We start from the raw sequence: 20,953 nt of genomic DNA on the forward strand, positions 1-20,953 counted from the left end.
ATTCTCTGTAGAGGACCTAACAGAAATCTTCAAAGAAGAAGAAGACATGGCAGCCGAAAACAACAACAATGCAAACAATGCAAGGAAGGTGCTGGGTGACTTTACTGCACCTACTTCCGACTTCTATGGGAGAAGCATCTCTATCCCTGCCATTGGAGCAAACAACTTTGAGCTTAAGCCTCAATTAGTTTCTCTAATGCAACAGAATTGCAAGTTCCATGGACTTCCATTGGAAGATCCTCATCAGTTTTTAGCTGAGTTCTTGCAAATCTGTGACACTGTCAAGACTAATGGGGTTGACCCTGAGGTCTACAGACTTATGCTATTCCCTTTTGCTGTAAGAGACAGAGCTAGGACATGGTTGGACTCACAACCTAAAGAAAGCCTGGACTCATGGGAAAAGCTAGTCAATGCCTTCTTGGCAAAGTTCTTTCCACCTCAAAAATTGAGTAAGCTTAGAGTGGAAGTCCAAACCTTCAGACAGAAGGATGGAGAATCCCTCTATGAAGCTTGGGAAAGATACAAATAATTGATCAGAAAATGTCCATCTGACATGCTTTCTGAATGGAGCATCATAGGTATTTTCTATGATGGTCTGTCTGAACTATCCAAGATGTCTTTGGATAGCTCTGCTGGAGGATCTCTTCATCTGAAGAAGACGCCTACAGAAGCTCAAGAGCTAATTGAAATGGTTGCAAATAACCAATTCATGTACACTTCTGAAAGGAATCCTGTGAACAATGGGACAAGTCAGAAGAAAGGAGTTCTTGAGATTGATACTCTGAATGCCATTCTGGCTCAGAACAAGATATTGACTCAACAAGTCAATTTGATTTCTCAAAGTCTGTCTGGAATGCAAAATGCACCAAGCAGTACTAAGGATGCTTCATCTGAAGAAGAAGCTTATGATCCTGAGAACCCTTCAATGGAAGAGGTGAATTACTTGGGAGAACCCTATGGAAACACCTATAATTCTTCATGGAGAAATCACCCAAATTTCTCATGGAAGAATCAAGAGAGACCTCAACAAGGTTTCAACAACAATAATGGTGGAAGAAACAGGTTTAGCAATGGCAAGCCTTTTCCATCATCTTCTCAGCAACAGACAGAGAATTCTAAGCAGAACCCCTCTGACTTAGCAACCATGGTCTCTGATCTAATCAAAACCACTCAAAGTTTCATGACTGAAACAAGGTCCTCCATTAGGAATTTGGAGGCACAAGTGGGTCAGCTGAGCAAGAAAGTTACTGAACTCCCTCCTAGTACTCTTCCAAGCAATACAGAAGAAAATCCAAAAGGAGGGTGCAAGGCCATAAACATGGCCGAATTTGGAGAGGAAGGAGAGGAAGTGAACGCCACTGAGGAAGACCTCAATGGGCGTGCACTAGCCTCCACTGAGTTCCCCAATGAGGAACCATGGGAATCTGAGGCTCAAAATAAGACCATAGAGATTTCATTGGACTTACTTCTGCCTTTCATGAGCTCTGATGAGTATTCCTCCTCTGAAGAGGATGAGTATGTCACTGAAGAGCAAGTTGCTAAATACCTTGGAGCAATAATGAAGCTAAATGACAAGTTATTTGGAAATGAGACTTGGGAGAACGAACCTCCTTTGCTCACCAAAGAACTGGATGACTTGTCTAGGCAGAAATTACCTCAAAAGAGACAAGATCCTGGGAAGTTTTCAATACCTTGTACCATAGGCACCATAACCTTCAAGAAGGCTCTGTGTGACTTAGGGTCAAGTGTAAACCTCATGCCTCTCTCTGTAATGGAGAAGCTAGGGATCTTTGAGGTACAAGTTGCAAGAATCTCACTAGAGATGCAGACAACTCAAGAAAACAAGTTTATGGACTTGTAGAGGATGTTCTGGTGAAGATTGAAGACCATTACATCCCTACTGATTTCATAGTCCTAGAGACTGGGAAATGCATGGATGAATCTATCATCCTTGGCAGACCCTTCCTAGCCACAGCAAAGGCTGTGATTGATGTTGATGGAGGTGAACTGATCATTCAAGTGAATGAAGAATCCTTTGTGTTTAAGGCTCAAGGATACCCCTCTGTCACCATGGAGAGGAAGCATGAAGAGCTTCTCTCAAATCAGAGTCAAACAGAGCCCCCACAGTCAAACTCTAAGTTTGGTGTTGGGAGGCCACAACCAAACTCTAAGTTTGGTGTTGAACCCCCACATTCAAACTCTAAGTTTGGTGTTGGGAGGTTCCAACATTGCTCTGAGTATCTGTGAGGCTCCATGAGAGCCCTCTGTCAAGCTACTGACATTAAAGAAGCGCTTGTTGGGAGGCAACCCAATGTTATATTTTATCTAATTTCTTTTGTTATTTTATGTTTTTTTTTGTAGGTTGATGATCATAAGAAGTCACAAAATCAATTGAAAAAGCAAAAACAGAATGAAAAACAGGAAGAAAAACAGCACACCCTGGAGGAAGAACCTACTGGCGTCTAAACGCCAGTAAGGCTAGCAAGTGGGCGTTTAATGCCCAGTCTGGCACCATTCTGGGCGTTTAACGCCAGAAAGGGGCACCAGACTGGCGTTCAACGCCAGGAAAGGGCAAGAACCTGGCGTTAAACGCCAGAAATGGGCACCAGCCCGGCGTTTAACGCCAGAATTGGCTAAAAACGTAATTTTGCATGCCATTTGGTGCAGGGATGACTTTTCCTTGACACCTCAGGATCTGTGGACCCCACAGGATCCCCACCAACCCCACCACTTTCTCTCTTCTTCACCCATTCACCAATCACCTCAACACCTCTTCCCCAAAAACCCTTCACCTATCAAATCCCATCTTTCTCTTCACCACTCACATCCATCCTTCATAAAACCCCACTTACCTCACCCTTCAAATTCAAACCACCTTCCCTCCCAAACCCACCCATACATGACCGAACCATAAGCCCCTCCTCTCCTATATAAACCCTTCTTCACTCCTTCATTTTCACACAACCTAAAAACCACTTCTCCCCCTCTTTGGCCGAACACAACGCCATCCCCTTCTTCCTCATTTCTTCTTCTTCTACTCTCTTCTTTCTTCTTTTGCTCGAGGACGAGCAAACCTTTTAAGTTTGGTGTGGTAAAAGCATTGCTTATTGTTTTTCCATAACCATTTATGGCATCCAAGGCCGGAGAAACCTCTAGAAAGAGGAAAGGGAAGGCAAAAGCTTCCACCTCCGAGTCATGGGAGATGGAGAGATTCATCTCAAGGGTGCATCAAGACCACTTCTATGAAGTTGTGGCCTTGAAGAAGGTGATCCCCGAGGTCCCTTTTCACTCAAAAAGAGTGAATATCCGGAGATCCGACATGAGATCCGAAGAAGAGGTTGGGAAGTTCTTACCAACCCCATTCAACAAGTCGGAATCTTAATGGTTCAAGAGTTCTATGCCAATGCATGGATCACCAAGAACCATGATCAAAGTGTGAACCCGGATCCAAAGAATTGGCTTACTATGGTTCGGGGGAAATACTTAGATTTTAGTCCGGAAAATGTGAGGTTGGCATTCAACTTGCCCATGATGCAAGGAGATGAACATCCTTACACAAGAAGGGTCAACTTTGATCAAAGGTTGGACCAAGTCCTCACTGACATTTGTGAAGAGGGCGCCCAATGGAAGAGAGATTCAAGAGGGAAGCCGGTTCAATTGAGAAGGCATGACCTCAAGCCCGTGGCTAGAGGATGGTTGGAGTTTATCCAACGCTCAATCATTCCCACTAGCAACCGGTCTGAAGTTACTCTAGACCGGGCCATCATGATCCATAGCATCATGATTGGAGAAGAAGTAGAAGTTCATGAGGTTATAGCCCAAGAACTCTATAAGGTGGCGGAGAAGTCCTCTACCTTAGCAAGGCCCATCACTAAGAAAAGGATGGAGCAAACAAGAGACCCCTCTCATCATGAGATCCCTGAGATGCCTCAAGGGATGCACTTTCCTCCACAAGACTATTGGGAGCAAATTAACACCTCCCTAGGAGAGTTGAGTTCCAACATGGGACAACTAAGAGTGGAGCGCCAAGAACACTCCATTCTCCTCCATGAAATTAGAGAAGATCAAAGAATCATGAGAGAGGAGCAACAAAGACAAGGAAGAGACATTGAGGAGCTCAAGCACTCCATAAGGCCTTCAAGAGGAAGGACAAGCCGCCATCACTAAGGTGGACCCGTTCTTTAATCTCCTTGTTCTTTATTTTCTTGTTTTTTCGAAAATTTATGCTTTATGTTTGTCCATGTTTGTGTCTTATGATCATTAGTGTCTTAGTGTCTATGCCTTAAAGTTATGCATGTCCTATGAATCCATCACCTTTCTTAAATAAACAAATGTTCTTAATTGAAAAAGAGAAGAATTGCATGAATTTTGAATTTTATTGCAGATTAATTATTTTGATGTGGTGGCAACACTTTTGTTTTCTGAATGTATGCTTAAACAGTGCATATGTCTTTTGAATTTGTGGTCCATGAATGTTGGCTCTTGAAAGAATGATGAAAAAGGAGACATGTTACTGAGAATCTGAAAAATCATAAAAATGATTCTTGAAGCAAGAAAAAGTAGTGAATACAAAAAAAAAACGAAAAAAAAGGGAAAAAGAGAAAAAGAAAAAGAAAAAAAAAGAAAGAAATAAAGTTGTGGTCCAAGGCAAAAAGAGTGTGCTTAAGAACCCTGGACACCTCTAATTGGGGACTCTAGCAAAGCTGAGTCACAATCTGAAAAGGTTCACCCAATTATGTGTCTGTGGCATGTATGTATCCAGTGGTAATACTGGAAGACAGAGTGCTTTGGGCCATGGCCAAGACTCAATAAATAGCTGTGTTCAAGAATCATCATACTTAACTAGGAGAATCAATAACACTATCTGAATTCTGAGTTCCTAAAGAAGCCAATCATTCTGAATTTCAAAGGATAGAGTGAGATGCCAAAACTATTCAGAGGCAAAAAGCTAAAGCCCCGCTCATCTAATTAATACTGATCTTCATAGATATTTTTGGAGTTCATTGCATATTCTCTTCTTTTTATCTTATTTGATTTTCAGTTGCTTGAGGACAAGCAACAATTTAAGTTTGGTGTTGTGATGAGCGGATAATTTGTACGCTTTTTGGCATTGTTTTTAGTATGTTTTTAGTAGTTTTAGTTGAGTTCTTAGTATATTTTTATTAGTTTTTAGTTAAAATTCACTTTTCTGAACTTTACTATGAGTTTGTGTGTTTTTCTGTGATTTCAGGTATTTTCTGGCTGAAATTGAGGGACCTGAGCAAAAATCTGATTCAGAGACTGAAAAGGACTGCAGATGCTGTTGGATTCTGACCTCCCTGCACTCAAAGTGGATTTTCTGGAGCTATAGAAGCCCAATTGGCGCGCTCTCAACGGCGTTGGAAAGTAGACATCCTGGGCTTTCCAGCAATATATGATAGTCCATACTTTGCCCAAGATTTGATGGCCCAAACCGGCGTTCAAAGTCACCCTCAGAATTCCCAGCGTTAAACGCCGGAACTGGCACCAAAATGGGAGTTAAACGCCCAAACTGGCATAAAAGCTGGCGTTTAACTCCAAGAAGAGTCTCTACACGAAAAATGCTTCAATGCTCAGCCCAAGCACACACCAAGTGGGCCCGGAAGTGGATTTTAATGTCATTTACTCATCTTTGTACACCTTAGGCTACTAGTTCTCTATATATAGGACCTTTTACTATTGTATTTGAATCTTCTGATCTTTGGAATCTTTTGATCTTTAGATCTTTTGATCACTTTGGGAGGCTGGCCTCACGGCCATGCCTAGACCTTGTTCTTATGTATTTTCAACGGTGGAGTTTCTACACACCATAGATTAAGGTGTGGAGCTCTGCTGTACCTCGAGTATTAATGCAATTACTATTGTTCTTCTATTCAATTCCGCTTGTTCTTATTCTAAGATATTCATTCGCACTCAAGAACTTGATGAATGTGATGATTATGTGACGCTCATCATCATTCTCACTTATGAACAAAGTGACTGACAACCACTTTTGTTCTACAAGCGAACGAGGCTCTAATGTTTATCTCTTGGATTCCTGATACACGATGCATGGTTGATCGCCTGACAACCGAGCGCTCGCCTGACAAACGAGCCAGCCATTCCGTGAGATCAGAGTCTTCGTGGTATAGGCAAGAACTGATGGCGGCATTCAAGGGAATCCGGAAGGTCTAACCTTGTCTGTGGTATTCTGAGTAGGATTCAATGATTGAATGACTGTGACGTGCTTCAAACTCCTGAGGGCGGGGCGTTAGTGACAGACGCAAAAGAATCACTGGATTCTATTCCGGCCTGATTGAGAACCGACAGATGGATAGCCGTGCCGTGACAGGGTGCGTTGAACATTTCCAATGAGAGGATGGGAGGTAGCCATTGACAACGGTGAAACCCTTGCATAAGCTTGCCATGGAAAGGAGTAAGAAGGATTGGATGAAGACAGTAGGAAAGCAGAGAGACGGAAGGGACAGCATCTTCATACGCTTATCTGAAGCTCTCACCAATGATATACATAAGTATCTCTATCTTTATCTTTATGTTTTATTCATCATCTATACCCATTTGGGTCTGCCTGACTAAGATTTACAAGGTGACCATAGCTTGCTTCATACCAACAATCTCCGTGGGATCGACCCTTACTCGCGTAAGGTTTATTACTTGGACGACCCAGTGCACTTGCTGGTTAGTTGTGCGAAGTTGTAGTGATCACGATTTCGTGCACCACTGGGCGTGATGACAAACGCAAAAGGATCAATGGATCCTATTCCAACATGATCGAGAACCAACAGCTGATTAGTCGTGCTGTGACAGAGCATCTGGACCGTTTTCACTGAGAGAATGGGGGGTAACCACCGACAATGGTGACACCCTACATACAGCTTGCCATGGAAGGAACTTTGCACTTTGGAATTGAGTTGAATATTACATTACAGGAATTCAGAAGACAAAGCATCTCCAAAACTCCAACATATTCTCCATTATTAAAGTAACAATTATTTATTTCACGCTCTTTTATTTTTCTAATAATTCCAACTGATAATTTTAATTGATATCCTGACTAAGAATAATAAAATAAACATAGCTTGCTTCAAACCAATAATTTCCGTGGGATCGACCCTTACTCACGTAAGGTATTACTTGGACGACCCAGTGCACTTGCTGGTTAGTTGTGCGAATTGTCAAAGAGTGGGATTGCATTTTGTGCACCAGTCTCTATATGAGCCTCAGATTCCTTTGGGTCCTCAATAGAGAACTCCTTCTTTATTGAGGCTCATATAGAGACTGGTGCATGAAATGCAATCCCACTATTTGACAATTCGCACAACTAACCAGCAAGTGCACTGGGTCATCCAAGTAATACCTTACGTGAGTAAGGGTCGATCCCACGGAGATTATTGGTTTGAAGCAACCTATGTTTATTTTATTATTCTTAGTCAGGATATCAATTAAAATTATCAGTTGGAATTATTAGAAAAATAAAAGAGCGTGAAATAAATAATTGTTACTTTAATAATGGAGAATATGTTGGAGTTTTGGAGATGCTTTGTCTTCTGAATTCCTGTAATGTAATATTCAACTCAATTCCAAAGTGCAAAGTTCCTTCCATGGCGAGATGTATGTAGGGTGTCACCATTGTCAGTGGCTACCTCCCATCCTCTCAGTGAAAACGGTCCAGATGCTCTGTCACAGCACGGCCAATCAGCTGTTGGTTCTCGATCATGTTGGAATAGGATCCTTTGATCCTTTTGCGTTTGTCATCACGCCCAGCAATCGCGAGTTTGAAGCTCGTCACAGCCATTCAATCCTTGAATCCTACTCGGAATACCACAGACAAGGTTTAGACTTTCCGGATCCTCAAGAGCGGCCGCCATCAATTCTAGCTTATACCACGAAGATTCTGATTAAGGAATCTAAGAGAAGCTCATTCAATCTAATGTAGAATGGAGGTGGTTGTCAGGCACACGTTCATGGATTGAGGAAGGTGATGAGTGTCACGGATCATCACCTTCTTCATAATTAAGCGCGAATGAACATCTTAGATAGGAACACACACGTTTGAATGGAGAAATAGAAACAATTGCATTAATTCATCGAGACGCTGCAGAGCTCCTCACCCCCAACAATGGAGTTTAGAGACTCATGCCATCAAAGTGTATAAAATTCAGATCTGAAAATGTCATGAGATACAAAATAAGTCTCTAAAAGTTGTTTAAATAGTAAACTAGTAACCTAGGTTTACAAAATATGAGTAAACTAAGATAATTGGTGCAGAAATCCACTTCTGGGGCCCACTTGGTGTGTGCTGGGGCTGAGACTTAAGCCTCTCACGTGCTTGGGCTGTTTCTGGAGTTGAACGCCAGGTTGTAACGTGTTTTGGGCGTTGAAATCCAACTTGTAGCCTGTTTCAGGCGCTGGACGCCAGACTGCAACATGGAACTGGCGTTGAATGCCAGTTTACGTCATCTATCTTTGCGCAAAGTATGGACTATTATATTTTTCTGGAAAGCCCTGGATGTCTACTTTCCAACCCAATTGAGAGCGCGTCAATTGGACTTCTGTAGCTCCAGAAAATCCATTCCGAGTGCAGGGAGGTCAAGATCCAACAGCATCAGCAGTCCTTTTTCAGCCTAAATCAGATTTTTGCTCAGCTCCCTCAATTTCAGTCAGAAAATACCTGAAATCACAGAAAAATACACAAAATCATAGTAAAGTCCAGAAATATGATTTTTACCTAAAAACTAATGATATTCTACTAAAAACTAATTAAAACATACTAAAATCTACATGAAATTACCCCCAAAAAGCGTATAAAATATCCGCTCATCACAACACCAAACTTAAACCGTTGCTTATCCCCAAGCAACTAGATAAATAAAAGAGGATAAAAAGAAGTTAAGAAGCAATAATATCTCAGAGTTTTAAGTGAAGCCCAGATTCTAAATAGATGAGCGGGACTAGTAGCTTTTTGCCTCTGAACATTTTTGGCATCTCACTTTATCCTTTGAAATTCAGAATTGTTGGCATCCATAGGAACTTAGAATTCAGATAGTATTATTGATTCTCCTAGTGTAGTATGCTGATTCTTGAACACAGTTACTTTATGAGTCTTTGCCGTGGCCCTAAGCACTTTGTTTTCCAGTATTACCACCGGATACATAAATGCCACATACACATGACTTGGTGAACCTTTTCAGATTGTGACTCAGCTTTGCTAAAGTCCCCAGTTAGAGGTGTCTAGAGCTCTTAAGCACACTCTTTTTGCTTTGGATCACGACATTAACCACTCAGTCTCAAGCTTTTCACTTGGACCTGCATGCCACAAGCACATGGTTAGGGACAGCTTGATTTAGCCGCTTAGGCCTGGAATTACTTCCTTGGGCCCTCCTATCCACTGATGCTCAAAGCCTTGGATCCTTTTCACCCTTGCCTTTTGGTTTTAATGGCTATTGGTTTTTTTTTCTTTTTCTTGGTCCAATGATTTCTTGTAAAAGTTTTTTTTTACTGCTTTTTCTTGCTTCAAGAATCAAATTCATGATTTTTCAGATCATCAATAATATTTTTCGTGTTCCTCATTCTTTCAGGAGCCAACATTCGTAAAATTCAGGATACAAAATATGCACTGTTCAAGCATTTATTCAGAAGACAAAAAGTATTGCCACCACATATAAATAATTAGAATTTTTCTTATTAAGAACTCGAAAAAAAAATATTGCCTCTTTATTCTAAAAATCTACTATTTTATTCATGTTTGATGATGATGAGAAAAATAAATTATAACTTAATTGGAAATAAAACCAGAATAGATATGCTAATTTACTACTACTACTGTATAACTTCTAAGGTAAATTCCTATGATAACACTATCACAGAGTTAAAGCTAAAATTAGAACTCAACAACCTGTATTTTGGGAAGTGGATGTTCCTCTGATCTGTGGGGTGCTTGGTCCTTCAAGGATTAATTTCTGGTGCTTCAGCTCCCTTAAGTCATGCTCTTGCTCTTCTTGTTCCCTAAGCAATTTGCAAAGCATGCTACTTTGATTGTTCTGTTCTTCCTTTATTTGGTTCATAACTTCTTGCAACTTGGAAACAGATGCCTCAAGATGTTCCCAATATTTGAATTGAGGAAGTTCTGGGAGGAATTCTTGTGCTCTCCTCTTGATTGGATCATCCTGCAGCTGTTGTCTTTCCATTGATATTTTAGTGATTGGCCGCTCAACTGTGATATACTCAGTTATTCTCATCTTCACTCCGGCATCTCTGCAGAGCATAGAAATTAAGCTTGGATAGGCCAATTTGGCGTCCTTGGAGTTCTTGTTTGCTATTTTGTAGAGTTCACACGAGATTAGTTGATGAACTTCTACTTCTCTTCCCAACATGATGCAGTGAATCATCACTGCTCTTTTAACAGTAACTTCAGAACGGTTGCTGGTGGGAAATATAGAACGCCCAATAAAGTCCAGCCAGCCTCTGGCAACTGGTTTGAGATCTTCTCTCTTGAGTTGATTTGGGATGCCAGTGGTGCTGGTGGTCCACCTGGCTCCAGGGATGCATATATTCTCTAGAATCTTGTCCAGGCCTTTGTTTACCCTCATCATTCTCCTATTAAAGGAGTCTGGGTCATCTTTCAGTTGAGGAAGCTTAAAGATCTCCCTGATTTTGTCAAGATGGATGTGAACAATCTTTCCTCTGACTAAAGTCTGATGGTCATAGAGGGCAGCTCCAATTATTCTTTGCCTGTCTGTCTGCCACAGATTAGCATAGAACTCATGAACCATATTCCTTCCCACTTTTGTTTTAGGATTAGCTAGGATTTCCCAGTTCCTGTTTCGAATTTGTTCTTGGATCTCCAGATATTCATCTACTTTCATATCGAACTTGACTTCCGGGATCACTGATCTTAGACCCATTATTTTGTAGTAATGGTCTGAGTGTTCTTTAGTCAAGAACTTCCTTTGATTCCAAAGTGGTTTTGGAATACTCTCTTTCTTGCCTCTTGGGGTGGGTTGTTTTCCTTTAGGGGCCATGATCTTAGTAATCACGGATAACACACCAAACTTAGAGGTTTGCTTGTCCTCAAGCAAAAGAAAAGAAAGGAGAGGGATAAGAGGAGAGCAAGTGTGGAATGAGGAATGATGAGAGGGGCGCCGAAGTGGATATAAAGGGAGGGGGCTAGGTTTTCGAAAATAAGAAAAAGATATAAGATAAAAGATATGATTTATAAAAGATAAATATGATAAGAAAAAGATATAATTTAAAAAAGATATGAATGATATTTAAAAATAAATCTGAATTTTTAATTTGAAAAAGATTTTAAAAGGTAATTAAGTTTTGAAAAAAATGGAAAAAGAGTTGGATTGGATTGGAAAAAGGTTTATGTTTATGTATGAAGATATATTATTTTTGAGAAAGGGATTTTAGAAATTAGAGTTTTTAGAAATTAGGATTAAAATTTTTGAAATTAAAGGATGACATTTTGAAACATGTTTATGCAAGAAATCATGAATTGAAACATAAAAATTTTGAAAATTTGTAAAGAAAAACGAATTTTACCTCCTCCCCACCATCCTGGCGTTAAACGCCCAAATGCTGCATGTTTTGGGCATTTTACGCCCAATTGCTGCTTCTCCTGGGCGTTCAACGCCCAGCTGTTGCTTCTTTCTGGCGTTGAACGCCAGGAAGTCCTTTGTCACTGGGCGTTTTTCTAAACGCCCAGGATGCTATAATTCTGGCGTTAAACACCCAGAAGGAGCTTCTTTCTGGCGTTCAACACCCAGAAGATGCTCCTTTTTGGCGTTCAACGCCCAGATGGCCATCCTTACTGGCGTTGAACCCCCAGTGGATGCTTCTTTTGGGCGTTCAACGCCCAAAACGTTTCTTACTGGCTTTTTCACGCCAGTGAGCTTCTAACTACCCCTGTAGCTCTGTGAATTCAAGCAATTGCTATTCTGCCTTTTGAAGACACTTTGACATATACCTGTAAAAATTTTAACAAAAACAAATAGAATTAAATTTTGTAAATGGCTGGGTTGCCTCCCAGCAAGCGCTTCTTTATTGTCCTTAGCTGGACTATTACTGAGCTTTAATCAAGTCTCAGTTTTGAGCATTCTTGCTCAAAATTACTTTCAAGATAATGTTTAACTCTCTGTCCATTAACAATGAACTATTTGTTAGAGTCATTATCCTAAAGCTCTACGTATCCATATGATGATACACTTGTAATCACTTATGGACCACTCCACCGGAATTTTAGTTTCCCGGGGAATAATTTGAGCCTAGAATTAAATAGCAGAACTTTCTGCCTTGGCTCAAAGACTCTGGATGACAGTTTCTTATCATGCCATCTTTTTGCTTTCTCTTTGTAAATTTTTGCATTCTCGAAAGCATTGAGTCTAAATTCTTCGAGCTCATTTAATTGGAGCAATCGTTTTTCTCCAGCTAACTTAGCATCAAGGTTTAGGAATCTGGTTGCCCAGTAGGCCTTGTGTTCTAGTTCCACTGGCAAGTGACACGCCTTTCCATACACGAGCTGGTATGGAGAGGTCCCTATAGGTGTCTTGAATGCTGTTCTGTATGCCCACAGAGCATCATCCAAGCTTCTTGCCCAATCCTTTCTACGGTTAATTACAGTCCGTTCCAGGATTCTTTTAAGCTCTCTGTTAGAGACTTCAGCTTGCCCATTTGTCTGTGGATGATATGGAGTGGCTACCATGTGGCTAACTCCATAACGAACCAAAGCAGAGTAAAGCTGTTTATTGCAGAAGTGAGTGCCCCCATCACTGATAAATACTCTAGGGGTACCAAATCTGCTGAAGATGTGTTTCTGGAGGAATTTTAACACGGTCTTAGTGTCATTAGTGGGTGTTGCAATAGCTTCCACCCATTTGGATACATAATCCACTGCCACCAGAATATAAGTGTTTGAGTATGATGGTGGGAAAGGTCCCATGAAGTCAATACCCCATACATCAAACAACTCAATCTCCAAGATCCCTTGTTGAGGCATGGCATAACTGTGAGACAGATTGCCAGATATTTGGCAACTGTCGCAATTAAGCACAAACACTCGGGAATCTTTATAGAGAGTAGGCCAGTAGAAGCCACATTGGAGGACTCTTGCGGCTGTTCGCTCACTTCCAAAATGTCCTCCATACTGTGATCCATGGCAGTGCCATAGGATCTTCTGTGCTTCTTCGCTAGGCACACATCTACGGATTACTCCGTCTGCACATCTCTTAAAGAGATACGGCTCATCCCAAAGATAATACTTTGCATCCGTGATCAGCTTCTTTAATTGCTGTCTACTGTATTCTTTGGGTATGAATCTTACTGCCTTGTAGTTTGCAATGTCTGCAAACCATGGCACTTCCTGGATGGCAAAGAGTTGCTCATCTAGAAAGTTTTCTGAGATCTCAGTAAGAGGGAGGGACGCCCCTTCTACTAGTTCTATTCGGGACAGGTGATCTGCTACCTGATTCTCTGTCCCTTTTCTGTCTCTTATTTCTATATCAAACTCTTGCAGGAGCAACACCCATCTTATGAGTTTGGGTTTTGAATCCTACTTTGTGAGTAGATATTTAAGAGCGGCATGGTCAGTGTACACAATCACTTTTGATCCTACTAAATAGGATCTAAACTTGTCAATGGCGTAAACCACTGCAAGTAGCTCTTTTTCTGTGGTTGTGTAGTTCTTCTATGCGTCATTTAGAACACGACTGGCATAGTAAATGACGTGCAGCAGCTTGTCATGCCTTTGTCCCAACACTGCACCAATGGCATGGTCACTGGCATCACACATTAGTTCAAATGGCAATGTCCAGTTTGGTGCAGAGATGATTGGCGTCGTTGCCGGGGATTGTTCGAGTTTGAACAACTAAAGGTTTATTTTATTTCTTAGATTAGGAAGATTTTGGCAATTGGGTCAGAGTCTTTTATTTTCTTTTCAAAAATATTATTTTTCTTTATTAATTTTTAATTTTTCTTTGAGTCTAGTGTCTTGTTATAAGTTTGGTGTTAATTGCATATTTTATATTTTACTTTAAAATTTTCGTATAAGTGTTAGTTGTTCTTCCTTGATCTTTAAGTTGTTCTTGTTTATTTTTCTTGTTTGATCTTTAATTTTTCTTGATCTGTGTCTTTTCTTGTTTCACTTGTGTTCTTTTTAAAGCATTAATCTTCCAAAAGGAATATACCTATTTAGAACAAGTGTTACATTTACTGCCCAATTGGCTAGAGCGTTGGTCTATGTTCTTGGTAATTGGGTATCTTTATCTCAAAATTTTTTTTTTCAAAAATAATTTTTCTTGATTTAATCTTATGCCAAACTTTAAGTTTGATGTTTTCTTGTTAATCTTTTCATAATTTTCGAAAATTTTATTAAAGTTTTCTAAAAATTTTAAGTTTGGTGTTCTTTATTTTGTTCTTGGTGTTCTTGTGAATCTTCAAGGTGTTCTTGAGTCTTTCTTGTGTTTTGATCTTAAAATTTTTAAGTTTGGTGTTCCTTGGTGTTTTCCCTCCAAAATTTTCGAAAACAAGGAGCATTAGATCTAAAAATTTTAAGTCTTGTGTCTTTTATGTGTTTTTCTCTTTCATCATAAAATTCAAAATTAAAAAAAAATATATTTTCTAACTAATTTTAAACTATTTTTTTCGAAAATTTTTTTTATAAAAAATTCAGATTTAAATTCAAATTTTTTTCAAATATTTATTTTAATTGTTAATTTTCTTTCTTTACTTATTTTATTTTTATTTTTTATTTCGGTTTTTATTTTATTTTATTTTATTATTTTGAAAATCAATTTTCTTTATATAATAAATTAAATAAAATAAACAATATCAACATCCATACCATCTCCCTTGCTCCATCATGGAACTAAGTGGAAATGAACAGTCCAGGAGGACTCTGGGGTCATATGCTAACCCCACTACTACTTCATATGGGAGTAGTATCTGTATACCCTCCATTGGAGTTAGTAGCTTTGAGTTGAATTCTCAGCTCATTATCATGGTGCAGCAAAGCTGCCAGTATTCCGGTCTTCCACATGAAGAACATACAGAGTTTCTGGTACAATTTTTACAAATTGCTGACTGGTGCGCGAAATTGTGAACAATACTTTTCACAACTCTCATAATCCCTGGTCATGAACTCCAAAAACTTGGTGGTTCAATTCCATGGCATTACACAACTTCGCACAACTAACCAGCAAGTGCACTGGGTCGTCCAAGTAATACCTTACGTGAGTAAGGGTCGATCCCACGGAGATTGTTAGCATTGAAGCAAGCTATGGTCATCTTGTAAATCTTAGTCAGGCAGACTCAAATGTATATGATGATGAACGAAAATAACATAGAAGATAAAGATAGTGATACTTATGTATATCATTGGTGTAAGAGCTTCAGACAAGCGTATGAAGATGCCTTCCCTTCCGTCTCTCTGCTTTCCTACTGCCTTCATCCAATCCTTTCTTACTCCTTTCCATGGCAAGCTCGTGTAGGGTTTCACTGTTGTCAGCAGCTACCTCCCATCCGCGCAGTGAAAGCTAATGCACGCACTCTGTCACAGTGCTGCCAATCACCGGTTTGGTTCCCTCCCCTACCGGAATAGAATCACTCTTTTGCGTCTGTCACTAACGCCCAGTAGGTTACAGGTTTGAAGCACGTCACAGTCATTCAATCATTGAATCCTACTCAGAATACCACAGACAAGGTTAGACCTTCCGGATTCTCTTGAATGCCGCCATCAGTTCTTGCCTATACCACGAAGACTCTGATCTCACGGAATGGCTGGCTCGTTTGTCAGGCGAGCACTCGGTTGTCAGGCGATCAACCATGCATCATGCAATCAGAAATCCAAGAGATATTCACCAAGCCTCGAATGCTTGTAGAACAAGAATGGTTGTCAGTCACCTTGTTCATAGGTGAGAATGATGATGAGTGTCAATCATCACCTTCATCAAGTTGAAGAACAAGTGATATCTTGGATAAAGAACAAGCGGAATTGAATGGAAGAACAAATAGTAATTGCATTAATACTCGAGGTACAGCAGAGCTCCACACCTTAATCTATGGTGTGTAGAAACTCCACCGTTGAAAATACATAAGAACAAGGTCTAGGCATGGCCGTGAGGCCAGCCCCCAAATGATCTAAGAACTAGATGTCCAAAGATGATCAAAGGATCTAAAAATAATCCAAAGATGAAAATACAATAGTAAAAGGTCCTACTTATAGAAAACTAGTACATAGATGAGTAAATGACATAAAAATCCACTTCCGGGCCCACTTGGTGTGTGTTTGGGCTGAGCAATGAAGAAATTTCGTGTAGAGACTCTCCTTGGAGTTAAACGCCAGCTTTAGTGCCAGTTTGGGCGTTTAACTCCCAATTAGGTGCCAGTTCCGGCGTTTAACGCTGGAATTTCTTGAGGTGACTTTGAACGCCGGTTTGGGCCATCAAATCTTGGGCAAAGTATGAACTATTATATATTGCTGGAAAGCCCAGGATGTCTACTTTCCAACGCCGTTGAGAGCGCGCCAATTGGGCTTCTGTAGCTCCAGAAAATCTACTTCGAATGCAGGGAGGTCAGAATCCAACAGCATCTGCAGTCCTTTTCAGTCTCTGGATCAGATTTCTGCTCAGGTCCCTCAATTTCAGCCAGAAAATACCTGAAATCACAGAAAAACACACAAACTCATAGTAAAGTCCAGAAAAGTGAATTTTAACTAAAAACTAATAAAAATATACTAAGAACTCAACTAAAACTACTAAAAACATACTAAAAACAATGCCAAAAAGCATACAAATTATCCGCTCATCACAACACCAAACTTAAATTGTTGCTTGTCCCCAGGCAACTAAAGATCAAATAAGATAAAAAGAAGAGAATATGCAATGAACTCCAAAAACATCTATGAAGATCAGTATTAATTAGATGAGCGGGGCTTTTAACTTTTTGCCTCTGAATAGTTTTGGCATCTCACTCTATCCCTTGTAATTCAGAATGATTGGCTTCCTTAGGAACTTAGAATCCAGATAGTATTAATGATTCTCCTAGTAAAGTATGATGATTCTTGAACATAGCTATTTATTGAGTCTTGGCTGTGGCCCAAAGCACTCTGTCTTCCAGTATTACCACCGGATACATACATGCCACAGACACATAATTGGGTGAACCTTTTCAGATTGTGACTCAGCTTTGCTAAAGTCCCCAATTAGAGGTGTCCAGGGTTCTTAAGCACACTCTTATTTGCCTTGGATCACAGCTTTATTTCTTTCTTTTTTTCTCTTTTTTTTTTCTTTTTCTCTTTTTTTCGAAATTTTTTTTTTTGCTTTTTTTTTTTTTTGCTTCAAGAATCATTTTTAATGATTTTTCAGATCCTCAGTAACATGTCTCCTTTTTCATCATTCTTTCAAGAGCCAATATTCATGAACCACAAATTCAAAAGACATATGCACTGTTCAAGCATACATTCAGAGAACAAAAGTGTTGCCACCACATCAAAATAATTAAACTATTATAAAATTCAGAATTCATGCAATTCTTTCCTTTTCAATTAAGCACGTTTTTATTCAAGAAAGGTGATGGATTCATAGGACATTCATAACTTTAAGGCATAGACACTAAGACACTAATGATCACAAGACACAAACATGGATAACATAAAGCATAAAAAATCGAAAAACAGAAGAATAGAGAACAAGGAAATCAAGGAACGGGTCCACCTTAGTGATGGCGGCTTTTTCTTGCTCTTGAAGATCCTATGGAGTGCTTGAGCTCCTCAACGGGTCCACCTTAGTGGGAATAATTGAGCGTTGTATGAACTCTAACCATCCTCTAGCCACGGGTTTGAGGTCATGCCTTCTTAATTGAACCGGCTTGCCTCTTGAATCTTGCTTCCATTGTGCGCCCTCTTCACATATGGTTGTGAGGACTTGGTCCAACCTTTGATCAAAGTTGACCCTTCTAGTGTAAGGATGCTCATCTCCTTGCATCATAGGCAAGTTGAACGCCACCCTCACACTCTCCGGACTAAAATCCAAGTATTTCCCCCGAACCATAGTGAGATAATTCTTTGGATTCGGGTTCACACTTTGGTCATGGTTCTTGGTGATCCATGCATTGGCATAGAACTCTTGAACCATCAAGATTCCGACTTGTTGAATGGGGTTGGTAAGTACTTCCCAACCTCTTCTTCGGATCTCATGGCGGATCTCCGGATATTCACCCTTTTTGAGTGAAAAGGGGACCTCGGGGATCACCTTCTTCAAGGCCACAACTTCATAGAAGTGGACTTGATGCACCCTTGAGAGGAATCTATCCATCTCCCATGACTCGGAGGTGGAAGCTTTTGCCTTCCCTTTCCTCTTTTTAGAGGTTTCTCCGGCCTTGGATGCCATAAATGGTTATGAAAAAGCAACGCTTTTACCACACCCAACTTAAAATGTTTGCTCGTCCTCGAGCAAAAGAAGAAAGAAGAGAGTAGAAGAAGAAGAAATGAGGAAGAGGGGGAAGGTGGTGTGTTCGGCCAAGAAGGGTAAGAAAGGGTGTTTAGGTTGTGTGAAAATGAAGGGTTGAAGAAGGGTATTTATAGGAGAGAGGGGGGTAATGGTTCGGCCATGGAGGGTGGGTTGGGAGGGAAAGTGGTTTGAATTTGAAGGGTGAGGTTGGTGGGGATTTATGAAGGATGGATGTGAGTGGTGAAGAGAAAGATGGGATTTGATAGGTGAAGGGTTTTGGGGAAGAGGTATTGAGGTGATTGGTGAATGGGGGAAGAAGAGAGAGAGTGATGGTGGGGTCCTGTGGGGTCCACAGATCCTGTGGTGTCAAGGAAAAGTCATCCCTGCACCAAATGTTGCTCAAAATCACGTTTTGAGCTATTTCTGGCGTTAAACGCCGGGCTGGTGCCCATTCCTGGCGTTTAACGCCAGGTTGTTGCCCTTTACTGGCGTTTAACGCCAGTCTGGTGCCCCTTTCTGGCGTTAAACGCCCAGAATGGTGCCAGACTGGGCGTTAAACGCCCAACAGCTAGCATTACTGGCGTTTGAACGCCAGCTTCTTCTTCTCCAGGGTGTGCTGTTTTTCTTCCTGTTTTTCATTCTGTTTTTTGCTTTTTTCATTGTTTTTGTGACTTCTTATGATCATCAACCTACAAAAAAGATAAAATAACAAAAGAAAAGAGTTAACCATAAAACATTGGGTTGCCTCCCAACAAGCGCTTCTTTAATGTCATTAGCTTGACAGAGGACTCTCATGGAGCCTCAGAAATGCTCAGAACCGTGTTGGAACCTCCCAACACCAAACTTAGAGTTTGAATGTGGGGGTTCAACACCAAACTTAGAGTTTGGTTGTGGCCTCCCAACACCAAATTTAGAGTTTGACTGTGGGGGCTCTGCTTGGCTCTGTTTTGAGAGAAGCTCTTCATGCTTCCTCTCCATGATGATAGAGGGATGTCCTTGGGCCTTAAACACCAAGGATTCTTCATTCACTTGAATGATCAACTCTCCTCTATCAACATCAATCACAGCCTTTGCTGTGGCTAGGAAGGGTCTGCCAAGGATGATGGATTCATCCATGCACTTCCCAGTCTCTAGGACTATGAAGTCAGTAGGGATGTAATGGTTCTCAATCTTCACCAAAACATTCTCTACAAGTCCATGAGCTTGTTTTCTTGAATTGTCTGCTATCTCTAATGAGATTCTTGCAGCTTGCACCTCAAGGATCCCTAATTTCTCCATTACAGAGAGGGGCATGAGGTTTACACTTGACCCTAAGTCACACAAGGCCTTCTTGAAGGTCATGGTGCCTATGGTACAAGGTATAGAAAACTTCCCAGGATCTTGCCTCTTTTGAGGCAGTTTCTGCCTAGACAAGTCATCCAGTTCTTTGGTGAGCAAAGGTGGTTCTTCCTCCCAAGTCTCATTTCCAAATAACTTGTCATTCAGTTTCATTATTGCTCCAAGGTATTTAGCAACTTGCTCTTCAGTGACATACTCATCCTCTTCAGAGGAAGAATACTCATCAGAGCTCATGAATGGCAGTAGTAAGTCCAATGGAATCTCTATGGTCTCATTTTGAGCCTCAGATTCCATTGTTCCTCATTGAGGAACTCAGAGGAGATTGGTGCACGCCCACTGAGGTCTTCCTCAGTGGCGTCTTCCTCCTCTCTTTCCTCTCCATATTCGGCCATGTCTATGGCTTTGCACTCTCCTTTTGGATTTTCTTCTGTATTACTTGGGAGAGTGCTAGGAGGGAGTTCAGTAACTTTCTTGCTCAGCTGACCCACTTGTCCTTCTAAATTTCTGATGGAGGACCTTGTTTCATTCATGAAACTTTGAGTGGTCTTTATTAGATCAGAGACCATTGTTGCTAAGTCAGAAGTATTCTGCTTAGAACTCTCTGTCTGTTGCTGAGAAGATGATGGAAAAGGCTTGCCATTGCTAAACCTGTTTCTTCCACCATTATTGTTATTGAAACCTTGTTGAGGTCTCTCTTGATTTTTCCATGAGAAATTGGGGTGATTTCTCCATGAAGAATTGTAGGTGTTTCCATAGGGTTCTCCTAGGTAATTCACCTCTTCCATTGAAGGGTTCTCAGGATCATAGGCTTCTTCCTCAGATGAAGCTTCCTTAGTACTGCTTGGTGCATTTTGCATTCCAGACAGACTTTGAGAAATCAAATTGACTTGTTGAGTCAGTATCTTGTTCTGAGCCAATATGGCATTCAGAGTGTCAATCTCAAGAACTCCTTTCTTCTGACTAGTCCCATTGTTCACAGGATTTCTTTCAGAAGTGTACATGAACTGGTTATTTGCAACCATTTCAATCAATTCTTGAGCTTCTGCAGGCGTCTTCTTCAGATGAAGAGATCCTCCAGCAGAGCTATCCAAAGACATCTTGGATAGTTCAGAGAGACCATCATAGAAAATACCTATGATGCTCCATTCAGA

At 40.6% G+C, this 20,953-nt stretch overlaps 1 non-coding gene across 1 annotated transcript; it reads right to left on the reverse strand.

Annotated features, from left to right (window-relative positions):
* Positions 1–451: 451 nt before the first annotated feature.
* LOC130970979 (small nucleolar RNA R71) lies at positions 452–555 on the reverse strand. Its single transcript, XR_009082220.1, has one exon. It is a non-coding gene; the product is annotated as a small nucleolar RNA R71 (small nucleolar RNA).
* Positions 556–20,953: the final 20,398 nt, after the last annotated feature.

Source organism: Arachis stenosperma, chromosome 3 (assembly GCF_014773155.1).
Source record: "Arachis stenosperma cultivar V10309 chromosome 3, arast.V10309.gnm1.PFL2, whole genome shotgun sequence".
NCBI classification, from domain to species: Eukaryota; Viridiplantae; Streptophyta; class Magnoliopsida; order Fabales; family Fabaceae; genus Arachis; species Arachis stenosperma.